The sequence below is a fragment of the Mus pahari genome, chromosome 4 (genome assembly GCF_900095145.1).
Source record: "Mus pahari chromosome 4, PAHARI_EIJ_v1.1, whole genome shotgun sequence".
NCBI classification, from domain to species: Eukaryota; Metazoa; Chordata; class Mammalia; order Rodentia; family Muridae; genus Mus; species Mus pahari.
Window position 1 is genome coordinate 53,155,955 of NC_034593.1, and position 21,971 is coordinate 53,177,925.

The window sequence follows — 21,971 nt, forward strand, 5'->3', positions numbered from 1 at the left end:
ATATTTGATGCTTAACATTTATTCAAACATCTCATGTTCTAACTTATTTACCAGCACCTTTTATTTATATAAAACAACTACTTTTTGTTTCTACTGAATGACATACATGTGGTCTAAAAAGGTTTATAAATAAATACATTAACTTGCCCATTTTAGATCACCATTTGCTTCAATAAGTTCTTGTTATTGCTTTATTTAGATGGGATTGAAAAAATAGGTGAAGTAATGCAAGTAAAATTGATCTGTTCAATTTCACCTCAAGGGACCACATTATGGAACAGATTGCCCTCCCTCCTCCGGACATCATGGTCCAACCACTGTTTCTTAAGCCTTCCTCAGTGATACAATGTCTGGAAATGATAAGACCACATTCAAATCAGAATTTAAGTGTATTGAAGCAGGGTTGCTACAGAGAAACCTAGAGGCTTTGCACAGTATCTCTGTCTACAAAAGATATTTGCTCGACAATCTTGGAGATCCACACTCATCTCCAGAACTCATAAACAAGTGGAAGGACAGATTTCACATATAAGTCCTCTGCCCTCTTTGTATATGCCATGTGCCCCCACATGCCATGCACGTGCATGCACACGTGCAAACACACACACACACACACACACACACACACACACATACACACACACGATAACAATTTTCTAAAAATGGAAATTGAGATTACTTATCCTCCCCCCTTTATAAAAATCTCGATTTCTTCCAGATTAAAATATTAGTTGCTTAATGAGAATTGACTATATTGTGTTATTAGTTTTATTTTATTTTATAACAATAGCTGGTCTTTGTTGACTTATCAGAAATAGATAGACTTGCTCTCCCTCAACCAAACTTCATTTATTATTAACTGTGTATATTGGAAATAAGGAAGGAAATTAACATTTGTTTTAAAAAGATTATTTTAAATACTCACTAACTTACGTGAGTTTTAATATACCAACTAAATGAAACACTATTAGATTTTAGTTGTTCTGAATTTGAAGTTGATACCGAAGTGAAGTTACTCACACATAACTGCTATTATGGAATAAGGTCTCTTCACACCTGTGTCCAAATGTCTAAAACAAGTCTAAAATACTCTGCATAGTTAACTTGCTTCTAATTTTAAAAAGTCAGAATGGCTAACTTACCTCAGTAGTTTTCATTTGCTGTAGATTAGTTATAGTTAACAGCTTCTCAAAGTGTACACTTGTTTTCTAAGTTTCAGAGTCACCCTGAGCTCTGTCTCCTGCACAGTCTAGTTCTAGCAGTTCATAGGAAGCAGCTCAGTGTAAATTCCTCAAGGCTTGTGGGAGATAAGAGCCATGGGGACTAGGTATCAAGCTGTCTGCACCTTCATGGGTGCAGCTGTGCTGTGAGGCCCAGGCAGTCAGCAGAGCCTTGTACATTAGAACTTCACCCCACTGAACTGACACACTTGATTCCCCTCTCGTTTCCTTTCCCCCTTCTTAGTCCTATCTTTTGCTCTTCTCCAGATTGTACACTCCTGGAACACCTGCCTCTTTTCTATCAAATTCTTTCCTTCATCTAACTCCCCATTCACCCTCATCTGGCTCTGGTTGAAAGTGGTGTACTTGATGAAATATGTGTTGCACAATTAGAAAGTAATTATTTTTCTCAAGAAGATTTAAAAAAAAAACAAAAACTAATTGAGTTTAACCTCTGTGTCTTCCTATTTTTCTCTTCCAATTCCAGACAGCTTTGGCTTTTTACCTCTTGCCTGTGGACCAGCTTCCTGGGATTTTTATTTTATTTTATTTTATTTTATTTTTTTACATTTATACATTAATTTAATACTAAGGGTGCAATGACAGGGTATAGTAATCTCATACAACTTCTGAAATGTTAACGTTAGTCCAGCAGGCATGCTATAACATGTGTCCCTCACTTTTCTTTCTAGTGCTAGATCTTCACCCCCTTCATCCATGTTTTGGCTTTCTGTGGGATGCGTGAATGGCTGCCCCCTTGTATTTTGTTGCACTTCTCCATTGCTTCTTGTGTTCTGGTGGGAACCTTGGTGATTCTTCTCAATTGCTACCTGAGCTCTGTGCTGGTTGCTGCTCATCTCCCAGGGTCTTGTGCTGGCTGGTCATGTCTCTACCTCCTTGGCACTGCCCCTTGGCAGAACCGTGGTCCCTGGTTGGCTGCGTCTAAACCCTTGTGAGGGTGGGGAATATTCCTCCCCCTGCTGCTACGATTGAGCTCTGTGCTGGGTACCACAGAGCCCTCTACACTTGCTTTCAGTTGCTAAGGCATCCCGAGCTTTGGCTGTGGCTCAGTGGTCCTGCTATCCAAACCCTAAAACTTTCCTAGCCTCTACACTCAGTGGTAGCAGCAGGTGTTGGGATTTCTCCAAGTTCTAAGGCCTTGGGAGGAAGAGAGTGGCTGTTGACATAGACCTCAAGGATTTTCAGAGTACGCCAGCCAGGAAACTTCTCCAGAAGATATGTAAAGGTAAGATTCTGATTTCTCTAGGAAGCAGCTTCAGAAGTGTAGAAAACAAAACCTCTCAGCATGGGTTAATATAAATGGATTTTAGTAGAGAATACTGAGAACTATGATAACAGACAAAACATGTCCTGCATTGGGCTACTACATATTGCAGATACTTCTTGGAGGTGGTTGGTTCTGGGAGAACTTTACATTTCTATTCTATTTTTTACCCCTATTAAATAATTGACATTGTAGAGATTTTAAAGTATTGTACTCAATGATTTGAATTGGAATTTTGAAGCATTTTGGTTTTCCATGTCACAATCATCATTGTGTATTTAGCAAGATTGTTTTTGTGGTTTAAAATATTAAAGAATATAGTAGCAATCCTTTATTTTATAAAGGTGCTTGTATTTGAGTTAGCTTGCTATTAATATTTAAAACCAAAAACTTATTAAATGTTTCCTTACATTCTGCCTGGGAAGCAGAAGTGCAGCTCTGTCGTCCGGGTAGTGCTAGAGCACACATTCATGCCTTGTTGGTGTTCCTGCAGCACGTTAGAGCCCTGGAACAATGCAACAGCCTCTTCCCTCTTAGGGCTTTCTTTCTCTCCCTCTCCTTCTTCCCGTCCCTCTTTTCTTTTCTTTCTTTCTTTTTTTTTTTTTTTAAAAACAAAAAACAAAACAACAAAACAAAAAAACCTTGGTCTTGTAGTACAGCCAACACCCTTCTGAAATTTACTGTTACAGTCCAGCCAGCCCCAGGACTTAGTGATCTGTCTCTCGGTCTGTAGTGCTGGGATCACAAGTGGGGTTACAGTGTGGGCCTGTTTACAGTGTTCTTCATGGAAAATGCACCTGGGACTGGGTAAAGAATCTGGATTAGGTGCTAGTGTTCTTGGTTTCTGAGTTGTGGGAAGGCAGCAGTACAAACTGTGTATGCAGAAGCACAAAACCTAGCACAAAGCCAGCCCCTAACTCATTTCTAACTTACTCTTCACTGTGTGCTTCACAGGCCTTAACCTGTGAGCTGACTTTCCGATTTCAGCTTTAGCATCAATTCATAGCATCTTTTTACCTTCTTTGATTTTTTAAAGTATAAGTTTAATATCTTAACCAATGCTCTATCATTGAAATTAAAGCTCTTGTTTCCAAAACCATCCTAAATTTAGTACTAAAATTAAAATATATGTTTACCAATAACTTTACAAACTGAAAATATATTAAATAGTATTTATTTCTGTTCTATCCTATGTTATATTCCCTCCAGACTGCAAAGAATAATTAAATAGAGTGTTTTGAAGTCTTTATATTAAGTGCGTATTTGGTTTCTTATGCAAAAACACAAAGTGGCATTTTGTTGTTCTTATTCTTAATGGTTATAATGAGTTTGCAGTTTAAAAATGTAATTCATTTAGTCATTAAATAAAACAAAAGACTTGATATGAAGTCCAAGGATAGGAGTTTACTTTATGATTAAATGTGCCTTGAGTCCACCTCGCTTACATTTCTTCAGAAATCTTATTGTCCCCGAGGAAGAGAAATTAGATGAATGTGAACTCTTAAAAATAACGAAAAAGCTTGCAAATTAATTATGAATGATAGTTATTGCGGAAGGAGCATAGTTTTCCTGTTCATAGTAAGCCTGTGCTGCATGGCCCTGTTCTCAGAGTAAGGCCCAGTTAGAGTGTTTCTGCGTAAGTCAGGTCAGTTTGAAACTTGTGCTTGTCCATCCATGTTTTCTCTTCGTTTGTGCAGCAGAGGCCTCCAAACAGAGGGGAATAGGCAGAATAGTTACAGTAGGTGCTGAATTAAGCCAATATAAAGTTCTTATTATCTAGTTTATGTTTTGTAATGAGGAAGTCAGAGTGTACAACCTTCATTAGACATGCCCATGCAGAAAAGGAAAAAAAGGACAGACCTGTGTTTCATCAGAGCGACTGAATGAAAAGATAAATAGAGGGCTCTGACCAGCTGCTGACATTTTTGTTTGTTTATAAAGTTTTGCTACTCAAAAGCAAAGCGCTTCTATGTATTATCCATCTTATGTGGAACTAAAAGCTTATTGGTTAGTTTTACAGCATTAAAATAATCTTTTAGTTAATTTTCATATTTTATAAATTGCCTACCTTAGAATCACATACAATTTTCAAGAAACCTTGAGATAGGGATGAGAGGGAGAAGTAAAGGGCAGGGGTGGGGGGCCATGGGAAATCATTTTATACCTGTAAGACATTTTCAGATGGAATTAGTCAATATAACACAAAGGTACTCTAAGATACTGTCTTTATTGTACCATGGGGAGGACGAAACTGAGGCTTTATGAAGTTGAACAGACTACTGTGCTCTTCATTCCAGGGCTCACTGACACCAGAAGGCGTAGATGCAGAAGCTGTCAGCAGGATCCCTGATCTTTGAACATTCTGGGCATCTAGTGCCCCCTTCTCTCCTCATCCTTGGAATAGCACAGTGCCATTAAGGAGAATCAACACAGCCCCCATCCAAGTCATTCTAGGCTCTTATTCCCTACCTGCCTTTGTGACCTTGGGATGTTTACTTACAGTCTCCTTCAGCTGTAGTCTCACCCTCTCTAATATATGAATAACATTATCTCCTTGTCAGAGTTTTTATGAAGATTTAATTTAATGAAACAGCTTGTGCCAGTACTTAGCACAGTGGCTAGCATACAGAAAATGGCGATTGTGTGGATGTTACTATGTAATTTTCCCAAGGTCACACTGCTAGAAAAGAATTGAGTCACAACTGAAACACAAGTCTCTCTGAATAAAATAGTAAATAAAACAGGAGAAGATACAAGTACATGCACACCCAGCGTGCTGCAGAAACTTCGAAAGAAAGGTCATACTTTCAACTAATAAACGATAGTAAATGATATATATGCAAATCACAGGCTCAAATAACTACTGGCTTTCATTAACAGTTGAGCTAGGTATAAACACCTTTTGAAAAGCATAGCGTCTTTATCAGATTGACAGAGTGGGTTAGTGAAAACCATTTGCAGATGGATAGGTCTTCCAAGAAACAAAAGGTTGTTATGTCATGACATAGACTGGCAGTGGGAAGCGAGGAAAATGTCAAGAAATGAACGCAAATAATTGGAGAGGGGACAGAAGTTCTTTTTCATTTTGCCTGATGTTTGTTTGTAGCACTAGAGTGCCCCAGGTAGCAAGAGGAATGCCAGTTGCACAGATGATAGAATATTCTTTTGATCTTTATTCTCTGAAGCAGAGCAGAAACTAGCAGTGTCCGCTCATCCTGAAGAGAAGACTCATCAAAATTGAAATGTCAAGATTTAGCTTTGAATGGTATGGATTCAAGATGTGTATTTTTTTTTTTTTCCAGTGAAGTTCTTGCCGCTCTTTGACATCCTTTACTAGACTTGGAAAAGCTTGAGGCCAGGAGTGTTTATGTATTGATTTATAATCTCAACATGTTGTCTAGGAAAGAAATGGACATTCGACATATGCTTAATTAAGTTAAAGGAAATATATTGCAGAACGTTGTAAGAAGACTAATGTTAGGGTCTAATGGCACCAAAGTGATTAGAAAACAAGGACTCAAGATTCAGTCTAAATGAAGGGGCAAATTAGGGCAGATGCTTCAGGGTGGGAGAGCTTTGTGTTTGTGTTTTTTGTTGCCTGGCCAAGGATGTAGAAGAACTGAAACCTGCAGTACAGCTGTTGGCACAGGAGTAAAATGTTTAGCATCACTCATGAGCACACAGTGCAATTGGAGAATGGAGAAGTAAAGGGACTGACCTATACTTTGTTTAGGTTTTTCATCCCGAAAAGTATTTCTGGCATTAGAACTCAATTTGGTGCCCAGAGTATGGAGGGAAAAACTATTAGAAATATACCATTGGTGTATATCTTCATTAAGAAATTCTGAAAATATGGTTTAAAGGTACAATATCATAAAATTGTACCTTGCAACACATAAAGTAATAGAGTAACGTGGGTGACAGAGAAAGAGTGTAATTCTAAAAGCTGAAATACTTATACGGAATTATTAGAATAACATTGATATTTGTTTTCTAATAAAATTCTCACTGAGCTTTTGATGTTTATCCACAGATATAGTAAGGAAAAGGCATCTCTTATCCTTTATGGAAACAAGAAAACTTAAAAGAACAAAGGAAATTGCTTTATTTTAAACCAAACACTTTGTGTTGATACAACTAAAAACCTCAAGCCAAAAACTGATGCTCCTTTGGGCTGCTCCTGTTCCCAGGAGGTTGTAATCACACACTTCACTTCCTGTTTAGTATTTGTGGCCACACACCAATGTGTAAGGACCAGCACCATTCACTGGCGCCATTCATAGGAGGGCTTTCAGCTGCATATAAGAGGCATTGAGTGTCTAGGCTCCATGCAGTCACTCCTTGGATCCAAATCCTGGGGAGTGTATGCTGTCACCCGAAAAGAGCATGTTTAGAAAATATCAGATGAGAGTAAAAATCAAACCACATGAGCAAATGTTCCAGGAACATTTGTATCTTAATTTGAAAAAGACCATATGTTGCAGCAGTACTTCAGTAAGATTAAGATAGTGCTGAACTTTCCAGAATATCATCAGAACAAACTTAAATTGACTGCACATTTCAAAATATTTTGCTATACAAACATACATGGATGTGAAGGTAAACATAGAATTGAGTGTGAATGAAGCAAACGTAAAACTAACACATGCACCTCATTTTATGAATGTGGGTGTCATCTGGGCCGTTATTATTGATGCAAATGTGGCAGTATTTTAGACCTTTCCATTTTGCTTTTGGTTGTCTCTGTTTGAATTACATAGTTTCAGTGTGGTGGCAAGGCTGTCTTACTTCACTTAACCCATGGTGGGTTTTCTTTTTAACTTTCTTATTTTTATTTAGTGCTTTTATTGTTTGCTTTCAATGTTACTTTGGCCTCAGTAAAAATATTTTTAAAATAATTTTTGTCCTAGAATGGTTCTAAGTCAACTACCTCTGGGCTGTGATGCCCTTTTCAAGGGATCTGTGTCTATAACGCAGTCTTAACAGTACACTAGTAAAGTTAGCAGTGTTCTTTATTAGTTGAATTCTATGAAGCATTTGCAAACATGTTAGATTAATTGTAAAGTTATACTGATATATAAGAAACAAGCTCAGTCTTTCAACATGAGACTTTGAAAATCAAAAATAAAATCCTATTTTCTCAAGTTTGGATGGATCATGTGTGGAGGCTGGATGAGCCATGCTCCACACCCACTGCACTAAGTTGTCCTGAGAGCTTTCTATTACGGGCTCAGAGAACACAGCAGATTAGGAACCTTACACTATGTCAGTGTTTTCAGTGGAGGGTCTCTGAACTCCTTCCTGGCCAACCTACACTTTTTGAAGTGCACAATAATGTTGGCTCCAAATAGCCTAGGCAAACTTCAAAACATTACGATGTGTGAGGTTGAGGTAGGAAATTCAAAGCCTGCATTGGTCTACAAAGCAGATTCTCCAGCCTGATCAGCTTAGCCAAAGGCCTTGTATCAAAGTTAAAAGTAAAATAATTTACTTTAAAAGTAAAATAATTTACTTTAAAAGTAAAATAATTTTTTAAGTGTGGAGCTTAGACAATGATTGCTTAGCAAATTCAAGCCCTGGATCCGAGACCTACAACCCCGACAGACACATAGAACAACAACAAAAAAGGAAAGAAGATAATAACCCAGAGACTTGATTATTTTAAAACTGACATTATCTTTGTAAAAATAATATTTTATAGTTCCTTAAATTGTATTGAAATTATCCTTCTAATAATATTTAAATTATAAATTTTCCACTTTAAACCTACATTGCATTTAGGTTTCAATGTTTTCAATAGGTTTTTTTTTTTTCCTGCTAGTAGTTCATATGTGCTGACTCACTTGAAGGCAGGCTAGTTTCTACTGAGGGTTTTTAATATACTTGGAGTTTTCAAAGGAATCCAAGAGCCTTAGAGTGAAGGAGACTGGAAGTCGGGTAGGAAGAGAGGGAGCTAAGCCCAGACTTGGAGTGAGTTCTCCAGCTTTCTAAGGGAGTTTGGGTTCTTCACAGTGCTGCCTAAATGGCTGTGTTGTCTGGGACTTGTCCATACTTCTTCCCCAAGCTGCTTGGAGCTAATGAACTGCCCCGGACAGCTTGGAAAGAACTCCTGGTCTTCTAGAAGCGATGCAGAGCGAGTGGAGATTTTGAAGCAGGTTCAAGCCAATTTTCCCTCTCAGCTTTACCAGTTCTTGTGAGAATTAAAATGGAAAAGATAATTATTTTTAGAATTCGCAATGTAAATTTTCCACCTGTTTAGAATAAGGAGAAGAGTTCCAATACTGTTTTCCATTTAGCTGAATCATATATGTTTTTAAAAGAAGACAGGTGATATTTAAAATTTGGTCCTACGGAATTTCACAGACAGAGCCATCTGTCCCGATGTAGAAAATGTATTTTTAGCCAACACTAGAGAATGTAGGATGTAGTTTCCTAAAATGGCTGAATATACCAAATGTCTATTAATGAATAAATGAATAAGCAAGTAAAAATTTATCTGGATGGACAAATGAATGGCTAAATTTATTAGTTGTGTGTTCTTATGCTTCTTTATTATTTTAGGAAAAGAACTCAGCTTCAAGTGCTATAAAATTTATTGGAAAATGTTCAAGGGTATTCCTCGTTTCTGTGTGGGAGTTGCAAGTTTCTACCCCAGGGCCAGGGATGTTTGATTGATAGTGCTTCTGTGGGTTGAATTATCCTACATGAGTGGAGGTTTTAGAATAGGACAAGAAAACATAGATCCTAAGCAAGGGGGCTATTTTGAGAAAAGTAAATACTAGTTCAAGTGATCACATCCTAAAAATAACCCGTAGAAATGGATTAATAAGATCACACTGGTTTAAAAGGTATTAATGTGCTGTGCCCTGTTTCATTTGGTGTTGGTGGCAATCGTTAGTAAAGGAATACCAAGAGCAATACTTTTAAAGCAATGGTTGAGATTGCAGATTAAGTATTGCTGTTTACAGAGTTGGGCTTGTTGAACATCTTAGGACGTTATTGAAATAAGACTGACTGCAGAAAGGAACCAGGGTTCAATGTTGAGATAGGTTCTGCTGAGTGTGTACTAGAGACTTAGCATAGGTATGGCTATTTGAAATGGAGCATATAGCTATAGAGAGCTCTGACAACTCTTGAAACACCTAAATAACATTTTTTCCCACTTCTTACCATGCAGGTATTTCAAGCAATTGGCTTTACTTAGCTTGGTATAAGAGATAAGTTTTAGCCAATGTAAGGTACTTGTGTTGTCATGATTCATAGCTGAATAAAATACTTAGTATTGAAAAAGAATACAGAAATCACTTTAGTAACTAGAGTGACTGAAAGTTCATTTCTGATTACTCTAAATTAGTAATTTAATGTGACATTTCACTATAAAATGAAAAAAAGAAAAAAGATGCTCTCATTTCTTATTCATCCTAATAACTGTTCAGTTCCTATTTTTCATAGTCATAAAATCACACAGTTCACTCATGTGTATGTCAGCAAAGTAGATAGTGCTTTGAAAATAGTAGCCCTTGTAAAGTAGGTGCAGTAAATGTTTTGTATTATATACTAATGTTGCTTCTTTCTCAATATGGTGGTAAGAAAAAGGAGCGGGTAATAACCCCAAAGTATAGTATGCAGATAATTGGGCTTGAGACATTGTCTTTGTTAAGATTAGAAATATTCATTTAAAAATTTATTGAGAATTTAATACATGAATACATTATTTATAATATTTTCCTCCTTCTCCTTCCTCCAACTTTTCTCATCTCTCTTCCACTCCTCAAATTCATGACCTCTTATTTTTAAAATATAATTGGTGTGTGTGTGTGTGTGTGTGTGTGTGTGTGTGTGTGTGTGTGTGTTTGGGGCTGACCTCTTGACCTCTTGGGTCCTCATCCCTAGAGAAGACTGAGTCTCACCTCCTCAGTAACTTAATTCCCTGTAGATCTTTCTCACCTCTTCAGTAACTCAGTTCCCTGTAGATCTTCCAAGGTTGGAGCCTTATAAGGTTCCCCTGTTTGCATTGCATGTGAATTTGGTGGTGGCATCTCTTAGATACTGTTTAGGAATAGAAGTGAATGTCAGCTGCAAACACAGCACTACGGAGAAAGCTGTTGAGAACAGTGGAACCACAGTTGCTGAAGAACAGTGGAACCACAGCTGTTAAAGAAAAGTGGGACCACAGTTGTTGATGAAAAGTGGAATTACAGATGTTTCCTACTATGTAAGGTCGCAGGCATCAGTGGAGAGCCGAAGCATGAAAAGTCCCTAACTAGACAAAGTGGGCGAAGTTGGAGCTAATCAGAATATGGAGTTGTGGAATTTGAATTTGAAGATAAAGCAGACACTGACTCAGGGAAACCAGGAAAGAGAGTCTGGGCAATAAGATTGGTTTTTCTTACATTATCAATTCAAAACCTTTGGGGTCTGTGTCCTTGTCTATGTGATCTACTGCCTCTGTCCAAGTTTTGTTAATGGATTGCTTTAAATCTCTTTACCTCTTTGTTTGCTTCATGTAGCCCCACCTTGACATGATGTTGTGAGACAGAGGGCCTGGCCTGTCATAGACAACACTGGCTGAGCCTCTCCATTCATGGGTTCCAATGGATTTCAGAAACCATGGGTGGGAGCTGACTACCAGGAGATGAGCCTTGCAGGCCTGTCCCACAACCACAATGCAAGGCTTTGAGGCTACTTACCTAAGCAAAACTTCGTAGCACTTTCCAAAACAAACCCTTCATTCCTAATGAATAAGACAGATTATTATATCAGACATTTATTGTCATTGTCTTCATTCTGCACTCAGGAAGGCACAGGCCTTGACTAGAATAGTTAAATTTATATGTTAGATACCTTGTGGCAAAAGTTAAAAACTTAAAGTTGGGCTTGCCTTAATGTTTTTCTTTTTTTCAAGAATTAAAAGCTTGTTAATATTTCATTATAATGTACTTTCACAGTTGAGCTATATTTCTGAAATCTTAAGAACTCCTTTGTTTATGTTTATTTATATATTTATGTTATAGTAATATTTAACATTATACTCTTATGTGTAAATACATAGGGGAGGAGCCTAAGATGGTTGGCTTAAAGGCATACTGCTGGTATTTGAGCATGCTTTGTTTTCACACACTTATTATAGATGACAGTTGTACCAACTGTAGTTCAGAGCTACATAAAATGGTATTTGAAATGATTTAAGAAATATATAGGTGGTGCAGCATGTAAAGCATCCTTGGTCGTCCATATGGAAAAGCCTCCTTACAGGTTATTATTGTTAGATATTGGGTCCCATTTTGAGCTTCAGAAGCCTGTTTTTTATACCCTCTAGCATTACTCTGAGCTTCTTCTTCATTTCTACTGACACATTTTTCTTGTTTTTTTTTTGTTTTTTTGTTTTTTAATTTAGGAAAAAATTTCTAGGCATAGACTGTCTACTGTTTTCACTTTTTTGATTCAACATATTTAAAGTGAAAAGTATCTCTATTTTAATTTCTAAATTATGTAAATTATGGGTTTTTTTTAATCTTAGACACTTGATTTTATTTTCTTGCAAATCCTTTGCTCTATTTCTCTTCAAAGTACTAAAGGAGGAAAGATAGAAAGAGAAGACAAAATATTTAGTATGAGTAAATAAAGCTGACCATACTCACATATTCCTCCATGTGCACATGTTGCTACTGATTTTAATCACTTAAAATACTGATTGATCTTCAGTGTCGTGTCACTGTACAAATCTAGTTCCTTTCAGATTCCCCTGAGAAATCAGAAGAACAAAAGGCCCTTTCCTGCACTGGGTGCTGAGACATTTTATAAAGTAAAACACATCTTTGCCCTGGCTTTCCTCTCTGTCTTTCAGCCAGTCTCTTGACTGTTCTCCTGCCTCCCTGGAGTGTTAAAAGGTGTTTCTCTTACATTCCTGCTTCCATATTCTCTTTTATCTCTTCATAAAACCTTTTCTGAATGAGGACCTGCATCACAGTCAGCTCCTCTGAGAGCCTATGCTGCTCCGTTGCTCGGACACTGAGGGATGTTTCCACATCACATCATCCCACATTGGTTCCTAGTGTAAGTACTGACCTGAGATGCAGGTAGGACTGACACGTTGTGGTGCGGCAATTTCCTTATTCTGGAATAGCTGCTTAGTTTTGACATTAAAACGTATTTTGTGGTTATTTGAGATATACATGGGCAGAAATGTTTTGGGCTATGCCAGTAAGTCTGTGTAAGTCAGCTTCATGAGTGACAACTTACAAAAGTGGAAATGTAAGCCTTGTAGTAAAGCACAGACTTTACCTGTGAAGGTCAGACAGAAATGTTTCCTGTTAGAGTGTCAAATACAGCAAGCTGTAATCCGTGAACAGGTCTCATCCTAACACCAGCACTTGGCTCCTAACAGTGCGTGTCTTTGAGCTGTCAGGTGTGCACTCCATTGTCAGGGGTCTCCTAGATCTGAAAGTGTCCTACCTCCATTGAACATGAAATTTTGAAAGTGGCTGAGGCCTTGACAGAGTTGGGAGAAGAACAGTGGCTTCTATTTATCTCTGCTCAGAAGTGAAGCCCCCATTTCTCCTTAGGTTGTCTGAGCTAGAATTATCCTGTGCCAACTTAATGCAGCAGAGACTGAGAGAGGATGTGAGGATGTGTTTTGCATGCATAGGTACAGAGGAAATGCCAAGAATTTGATACAGGCACTGCATTTTGTTTTCTCCTCTTTTCCAGTTTTCATTAAAAGAGTACATGATTGCAAGGGAATGTTATTTAGCAAATGCTACGTGGCCAACTCAAGTGAGAAATATTAATTCTCTGGAAATTTATTGAATTCTTATCATAATTTAGCCATATTAAGCACTGCAGAGTGTATAGATTCTAGCATTTGGGGCTAATAGCAATTTGAAAATTGAAATGTAACAAAATACAGGGTTCACCTCGCAAATTCCTACAACAGTATGTATCAGTGTGAGCAATGGTTCTCAACCTGTGTTTTCTGACCCTCAAAGACCATGGGAAAACACATCCTTACATTACTATTCATAACAGTAGGGATATTACAGATACGAAGTAGCAACGAAAGTAATTTTATGGTAGGGGGTCACTATAGCATGAGGAACGGCATTAAAGAATCACAACATTTGGAAGGGTGAGAGGCAGTGAGTTAGAGCTGGGGGCCATACTCCGTGTGTTCAGAAAGAGCAGGAAGAGCAGAGAGGCTGTTCCGTAGACCTGGCTTCCTCAGTTTGAGTGGAGGAGGTCAGTGTTGCTGTCTAGATAGGAACTAATGAAGGGTTGGAGATGGAGACAAGATTACTGATGCCTGCATAATCAGAGGCCAGCTGAGCATGCTCTCTTGCGGGTCTGTCCTGTGTGAGACTGCAATAATCGATGGGTTCAACTTCTTGTTCTTAGGGCTGTATTGCAGAGATGGCTGTGATCTGTGTTAAAACATTACATATTAAAGTTTGTGAATCATAGAGATTAATGACAGCATTATAAAACCTTTCCATTGCTTATTTGTTTATTTGGGTTTTCCTTATTCTTTAAAATTGTAAAGCAAATATCCTTATTTTGCAATAGAATTTTCTTGATTGAAGCAATGTGGATACAAGGGACAAAAAATAGAGGTGTGTGTGTGTGTGTGTGTGTGTGTGTGTGTGTGTGTGTGTCTGCGTCTGCTCCTCTGCCCAAGAGACAAAATGGTATCTTGTGCCTGTTTCTGTATGGAGGTCAGAGGTCTAGGTTCTATTCAGCATTTATTCCATGAGCCTCAGCCCACTGTACTTATTTTCTAAATATCATTCCATCCTAAATTATAAACCTTGCTTTGCTATCCTTCTACACTGCTCGTAGATGTGATTATAGTGAGCCCCAAGGCAAGACCCATTAGGATCTGGAATAATGGTAGCTATTGTCGGGGATGCTATTTGCGACCAATTTTTAGAAGTCCATGATTATAGTCAGGTCCACCCCTGCTCATTAATTATAGATTCCTTGATTAGCCACTTCACATCTTGGAGCTGGTTTTCTTACCTCTAAAATAAAGTAGCATCTGCCTTAATTACTTTCAATGACTGTTGTGACATATATAGAAAAGAAAATAATAGTGTCACCAAACAGTTGCAGCTTTCTCAGTACTACATTCTCACTTCTAAGAGGTTCTCATGAGCAAGAAGTTCAGCCAGACGGTTGTGTGGGAAGGCACTGTGATGATTTCACATAGGATTGAAGTTCTAAGAGAATGTGTGTATATGTGTATGTGTATGTGTATGTGTATGTGAGGTCTATAACAGGAAGAAAGTGTGGAGGTATAACAGGAGGAAAGAGTTGTAGACAACAGAACAGTGTCCAAGGAATGAAAGCTCAGTGGAAGGTCATCCAGTTTTCTCACCTACCCTTCCCTTCTTCCAGCAGCTGTTCCCACAGAACTGTGGCTGGAGACCACCATATGAGGGAGCGAAGTGCCTGACTAAGGAGATCTAAGCTTCAGTGAGAGGAGAAAAGATGATTGTATCCTAGCTGCACATAATTGGAAATAGGTTGGAGATCTGGTGTTACTATTTAGCCAAGCGGGGGGGGGGGGGAGTCACATTGAAGTGTGAAACCTGGGGACTGAGGGATCTGTGGGGCAGAAAACAGAGGTTCGAGTAAAAGCAGAAGCTCAGGACCTGATAATTATTCTTTTTAAGGTGAGAACTAATTGAGTTGGTTGTAGGAGTGTTAACAACTTTTCCTTTGATTCATAATGATTAAACCTTTTAAAATTCCTTTCTGGTTATAGATTGAATAAAAAAAAAAACACAACTATGTCTTTTCTATCAAAGGACCTGGGTTTTTTAAAACTAATAAAATTATAGAAGTGCCATTTGCTAAAATCACACTAATTAGTGTATTTGACTAATTTCCATGGAAAAGAAAACAACATGACTCATTGAAAAGCTAGATTTACTTCTCATAAGCAGTGACTAAAATCACCCTGGAGATTAAAATTTCATATACCCGAACTAAGACAGCTTAAGCTTCTACACCTGTTCTGTCATTTGACTGAAACTACAGGTATAAGCAAGAAAGGGGTTTTGCTCTCCGACTTTGCTGACCTTACAGAAACTATATATATTTTGACCTAGTCACTTGGGCAGGACAAATTACATTGCAGATATCAAGAGGCATCCAAACCTTTGTCCTTGCCAAAGATGGTTAAAGTAAATTTCGATAAATAAGTAAATACAATGTAAATTTCTCACATTTTTCACTTTTACTTTGTCACGGATTGTCACTTTGTTTCATGATTGTTATGTGGGGATAGATGCAGTGGTACATTGATTAGCATTTTCCTCTTGAAGGGGAGAGAACAGTGCTTTGTTCAGTCAGCTGATTACTGCGGGGTGAATGGCTCCCTTTGTTCCTGATTTCATACTACTTCCATAGGGAAGTGACTGGACCTGGAGTTGAGCAGGGGTGCCTAGTAAGCTATGGAGCCTTGTGGACTGGCCCTCACATACCTCGGGAAGGAAAAACATCCTAGGAGGATATTGGAGCTAAAGTGTGGCTTTAGGTACTTTCAAAGGTGTTGCTGCAGTGATTCTCAGCCTTCCTGACGCTGGGACCCTTTGGTGCCATTTCTATGTTGTGGTGACCTCCAGACAGAAAATTATTTCAGTGCTATTTCATAACTCTGATTTTGCAGCTGTTAGGAATTATCGTGTAACTATCAGATATGTACGATGTCTGACATGAGACCCCTGTGAAAATGTTGTTTGGCTACTAATGGGGTCACGATTCACAGGTTGAGAACCACTGTGTTATTGGCTGTGGTCACTGTGTTCCAGTGGAAATTTTCTCAGTTACTGGCCATGATTTTAAAAGCTTGAGGAGAGTCTAGGCACTGAGTAAATCCTCCCTGGCTTCTAGTACCTAACTGCCATTTCTGCAGTTAGACCAATTTCTTGGCATAAACTTCTGAGAATAGTTCTTTTCCTAGGTGCATCGAAGAATTCATTCTTTGTGTGACCCCTCTAATTAGGTGCTTCTGTCTCCCAGACCTCATTAGGGCTTCCTCTTCTGTGTTTCTCCACGTGGTTCCCACTATGTTCTGTTAATGCTTCATTTTCTCATGTATTATTTCAACTACTGGCTATTTATTTCCTAAACGTGTCTTTGGAAAATTTTAAACCTGTTCAGAAATGATGTGTGTGTGTGTGTGTGTGTGTGTATGGCATTCAAGTAAGTTTACTGATTGTTATCATTTTACCACTATGTTTTTTTTGTTTTGTTTTGTTTTTTACTTTACTATGTATGTGTATTATCAGTAGGTATATGTGTGTGGTCTGTTCATGCCATGCCCTGCATGCGAGACTAGAGGACAGATTGCAGGAGTCATTTCTCTTTTTTCACTGTGTAGGCTCCACAGATTGAACTCAGGCTTAGCACCAAGCACCCTCCAGTTGACACAGCTCACCAGCCACATTTTGATAATGTGCATGTGTGTGCGTGTGTATGTGTGTGTGTGTGTGTGCCTGTGTGCGTGCGTATCCGTGTGTGTGCACGTGTGTGCGTGCATGTGTGTGTGTGCGCCTGCACGTGCATGTGTGCGCGTGTGTGTGTACATGCGCATGCGTGCATGTGTGTGTGTGCGCGCATGTGCGTGCGTGTGCATGTGTGTGTGTGTTTGAAAGAACAAAGCAATACACACTCATTCCTTCTTGTTAACGTTACCCAGATGCCATGTTTGACTTAGTTATACTGCACAACTTTTGAAGGTTTCCTCTTGATTCATTTATTTGTCAAACAATTAGAGCTATAATTATCAGGTCCTGAAGCTAAGCTGTGAAGTAAACAGCCTGACTACAAGAAGCAGGGAGGGCGGACAGAGACAGAGACAGAGACAGCGCTGTGTTACCTTTGAATGCAGTTAGAGGAGGCCATATGTTCTTCTCTGTCATTCATCCATTCACTGATTCCTTTCTTCAGTCACCACCCTTTATCATTTACGTTGTAACAGGCTTTTTATGTGCTGCTAAGAGTCCTTGACTCTTAAGAGCATAATCTGTGTCCAAGATTGGAGTGAATATTTACTTATGGGAGATCCAGTGTACTATAGAAAGGGAGACAAGATTTGTCCCTCAGTGTTTGAGACAACAATTTGTAGGAAGGAGGAATGAACTAAGCAGATAAGGAAAACTCCATTATACTCCAAGCCAAAGAAGCCTGAACCTTACTAAGGAACCAGGAAAGCTTTATGCAGAGCTGCATTTGCTGGGGAGCTGTCTTCAGAAAAGGAGAAGCCACAGCTTGGCGGGGGTGGGGTGGGGTGGGGTGGGGGGGTGGCAGAGATCTCCCACATTCAGCCCAAGTGTGTAAAGCTGCTCTGACTGAGCCTAAGAGTGATGCAGAGCAGATCTGTATTTCCACAACCTTACCCTCAAAACACAGAGCAAAGGGCTGATCTTGCAGTTTTGATTCTAGGAGATTAAGCCTGTTTGGTAGCAGCCAACGCTGATATTACCTAGTTCTGTTACTTTAACAACTTATGCCCTTATACCCATTCCTGAGGAGCTGTTTGTAACTGATAGCTGCTGCTGGAGGGCAAGCAGTTCTTCAGTGAGCGTGTGGCCTCTGCTGGGTCACCAGTTTTCCAACACAGGACCTCACACCATGCACATATTGGCCATACTAATTAGATGGAACTAGTGGGTGGTGTTGTTAGTTTTCTGTTGTTTTGTTTTGTTTTTATTAAGAAAGCATGAACTTGGAGAGAGAGAGATAATGAGACGCTGAGAGGATATGGAAGGAATGGGAGGGAATAAATGGGGACTGTGATTGCATATGGTAATGCTTATTCTCAGAGAGTAAAACAAAACAAAACAAACAAACAAACAAAAAACCCCACAAAGTTCCTTTCACACCTACGGTAAGAAGGCATAAGGAAGATTTTACAGTGACTGCATTTCTCAGGGACATAGCATTGCCCTGGGTTTCTCCGCCCCAGCTCTGTCAGTGTTGTATTCCTAAGGAGCATTTGTCCTAGGTCCATTCCTCGCTTTGCAGAGTGCTTGGCCTCTTCCCTCTGCATGTCAATATGCCAGCAGTAGTTTCCTCAAAGCTCCAGCTGTGACATCAAACATGTAAAGATGTCCTTGATTAAAAGCTAGGCACTTAATTAAAAAAATAAGAAGAAAGTAGGTTAGTTACCTTCCTGTGGGCTTACTGCATTTGTTAATTTCATTGTGTTGCTTTTATCATAGTGTGTGTGTGTGTGTGCCTGTGTGTACATGCACACACGTGCATGTCTCTGTGGATATGTGTGTTTATGCATGTGTGGATGTATGTTGTTCATGTATGTGTACCTGTGAGCAGAAGACATTGTCTAATAAGTGTTACGGAGTTTTTACCAGTTTTAAAATTAAAGTATCATGCTGGAACACAATATCGTGGAAATCAAATTAAGAATGTGATACTCTGTAACAGCTCTACATGTTCACAGAACAGCAGCAGAAACCAGTAAGAGCGAGGTCAAGAAATAGTCCCGGCCTGTCAGGTGTACCATACTGGGATCACACATTTCTTTTCACATTGCAGTTTTATTTATAAACTTAATATTTTTGTCTATATTTTGAAAATTATTACTAGGACCAATAGGATCTGCAGCTAGCATTGGGGGATATGAATTGAAGTTGTTATGTAGACCTCGCATACTCGGAGCCCATCCTTTATTGTAAAGTGTTGACTCATTAAACTCCTGGATCCTGAAGACCTCTTCTTTAGTGCTTCTTAGCCTTCCTCATGCTGGAACTCTTTAACCCAGTTCCTGTGTCGTCTTGACTCTCAACCATAAAGTCATTCCATTGCTACTTCTTAACTGTAATTTTGCGACTACTTTTTACTTTAGCCAAATGTTAAGCTGTTTTATATCCTTTGTCTCTTCTTCCCCTTCTTCTCTCTTCCCCCTTCCTCTCTAGGCCCCACTCTGAACCAAACTCTAGGCCCAAGCACTCCAGGCAGCGCTCTTAACACTGAGTCACACCTGACCCAGCAGTACTCATTATTTGATGATCACTCAAGGATGGCCTACTGGGGTTCTTGTGATAAGAAAATGTCAGTATTTGCTCTTTTGTTTCCGAACCAGTTTAAACATGTGATAAATTTATCACACAGCTAATGGCCCAGGAAATACAACTTATATAGACACGGTAACCATGTTCTGTCCAAACCTTTTTTTCTAAAATGGGTATAAGACAAGTAGTTTTTTTAATCACAGGATATAGTTTTAATATGTCTTTATTTTCCATGTATAAATCTCAAACCGAATTCCTCCTTCCTTTTCCTTCTCCATCTATGCCAGCACTTCTTAACCTGTATGGCGTGACTCCTTTGGGTCCTGCATATCAGATATTTACATTACAACATAAGAGAAGCAAAATTACAGTTAAGTGGCAATGAAATCATTTTGTGGTGGTGGAGGTGGGATGGGGGTTACCACAACATGAGAAACTGTATTAAAAGCTCTCAGAATTAGGAATGTTAAGAACTTGTGTGAGGAGTATAGCCTCCAATGTAGTATTTTGACTTAACATTGCCTACATCTATTTATTATTGTGATGATGACAACGATGATGTAAGATTCTGTAATACAAGGGACACAATAACAATGTACACAATGCAGCTCTAGTGTGCCTTAGGAGAACTTTGTGTCTTTATTTTCTCAGAGATCCCTTGCAAGGACACAGCACAGCCTCTGTGATAGCTGTTATAGCCCTGCAGTTTTACATTGGGGTGAGGGGAGGTTAGGGAGGGGAGGTTCATTAGAAGCTGGGTAGCAGAAACCCATGTCAGAACACAGGAGGAAACTGTGACAAACCTGCCATCCCAGCTGCTGGAAACTCGAGTGTCCTTCCCAGCTGAGGATGCTCGAAGGACATTTGATTTGAAGATCCGAATCCACACATACGTAAGGCATTTGGTTTGAGTACTTTTCCCGTAAGCGTGTTTTCTGAACTCAGTCCTTCGAACATAGCTCTGCACAACATGTTTTTAAACTGGCTGCGCTGGGTTTTGGCGAAGATCCTCTGACCTGAGAGGGCAGAGGGTGGGTCAGACACAGTGATGGGCTGCAGAAGAATAGAGAGCAAGCCTGTTCTAGCAGGGAAAGGAGTCCGGTTTCCAGTCCTTTGTCCTTCCCTTTGTGGGCTGTAATAACTTGGAGCTTGTGTGATGATCCAAAGCAGGCAGGGTTGGGACTCTTGGGCTCTGTGTGCTCATTCCTCTGCCACACTGAGTACAGGCTTTCATAATTGCCCTTTTCTAGGAGGGAGCTTCTCATAATTTCTATAGACAATGGCTCCTGCTTTTGTTTTACCACGTGTCATCCATTTTGTGCCCCGATGATTGAGGGGCTGCTAGATGATGTAACTGTTCCAGTCAGGTGTCAGTAAGGAGTCCCTACATTTAACTCTCTGCAGGTTTTGCATTCAGCACCCAATGACAGAATGGCTGTCACTCTCTTGATTCAGGATCGTTTAGGCCCTTTCATTTCCAAATTTTGATACCTCACTTTCTCTATATGTGCCTTTAAATCAAGTTTATCTTTTCTGACAGACAGAGAAGTAACTGAACATGTATCCATGGTAACTTTGCACATCCTCACTGAACTTTTCTTGTTTTTATGTTCTTTTGTTTTTCAAAAACTATGACTTCTGAAAATGGAAAGGAGAAACCTTTTCCCAATTTCACTTTTCATCTTAAAACCTGTTTGTGGACAACTAATATAGCTGTGACATCAGTAGGAATGGCATTCTGATATTTTAATTGTGTGTGTCTGTTAAGCATATTTTCTTTTTATTTTGTTACAGTTTTTAATTTTTTTGACTTTTTGTATTAATATACTCAAACTCATGCAAAAATATAAACTAGCAACTGCCACAATACTCAGTATCTAGGTTCAAGAGTTTTCAGTAACTGTTCATTGCATTTTGAGTCAGTGTGACACAGAGCATATTACGTATCATTTGATGCACAAATACTTCGGTGAATGTATAGATGACTAAGATTTCTTCCAAACTTGGCAGAAAAACACTATCATTGTAAATTCATGGATACATAATATATAAATGTCAATTATACATTAGCACTTCATCTTTTGAAAGCTTATAATGGCTTAAATTTTTCAATATATTCTTAATTTATTAATCATATTTTTGATTAACCTGAATGACACTATGTGTGTGTGTGTGTGCGTGTGCGTGTGCGTGTGCGTGTGTGTGTGTGTGTTTGTAAGTAGTATTGAATTCAGGATGGAAACTTTCAAAGGCATAAAAAGCAGTCTGTGTCATGACAAACATGTAAACAATTGGCAAAACTACACAAGCCTTCAGTACTTGATCAACAAATTGAGATAGTTGCCTCATACTAATACACATCTTCATTAACTCTTAAGAGCCAACACACACACACACACACACACACACACACACACACACACACACACA

At 38.9% G+C, this 21,971-nt stretch overlaps 1 protein-coding gene across 16 annotated transcripts in view; it reads left to right on the top strand.

Annotated features, from left to right (window-relative positions):
- Mbnl1 (muscleblind like splicing regulator 1) overlaps nucleotides 1-21,971 on the top strand; it is a 140,884-nt gene that overhangs the window by 56,241 nt on the left and 62,672 nt on the right. Inside the window, exon 1 of one of the 16 annotated variants that reach the window (XM_029537359.1) lies at nucleotides 1,847-2,466. The exons of the other annotated variants lie outside the window; for them this stretch is intronic. The gene's annotated coding sequence lies outside the window, so the exon portion shown is untranslated. Of the gene's footprint in view, nucleotides 1-1,846; nucleotides 2,467-21,971 lie in introns of those variants that run through there. 16 annotated transcript variants of the gene reach the window in all.